Source organism: Sipha flava, unplaced genomic scaffold (genome assembly GCF_003268045.1).
Source record: "Sipha flava isolate LNK unplaced genomic scaffold, YSA_version1 78_pilon_pilon, whole genome shotgun sequence".
Classification (NCBI taxonomy): domain Eukaryota; kingdom Metazoa; phylum Arthropoda; class Insecta; order Hemiptera; family Aphididae; genus Sipha; species Sipha flava.
The window spans coordinates 1,107,439-1,107,810 of NW_020273619.1; positions in this window are offsets into that span (position 1 = coordinate 1,107,439).

The window sequence follows — 372 nt, forward strand, 5'->3', positions numbered from 1 at the left end:
AAAAAAAAAAAAAGAAATACGGTCCATACATATACACAGGAACTATAGTAACTATAGTAACTATACTGAAATAACTCAGTTATTATGTTTCTACAAACAAAACTAAGATAAGTTGAGTGAAAAGTGGGAAAAAAATGCAAAAAAAAAGTGTCTTGAGATATCGTGGTTTGAACTCGAGTCGCTGTCTTTGAAATCTTACAAAAGTGCCTTTGCGCAAGAGAAACCTGTGCATGAGTGATAATTTTATGCTATTTAAGTATATTCGGATGTATGGAACAAATAATTTTTTAATTTTTTAATTTTATTAATTAAGTTATACGAATAAATTGTATAATTGTATTAACCTGAATCTAACCTAACCTATTTATCTGT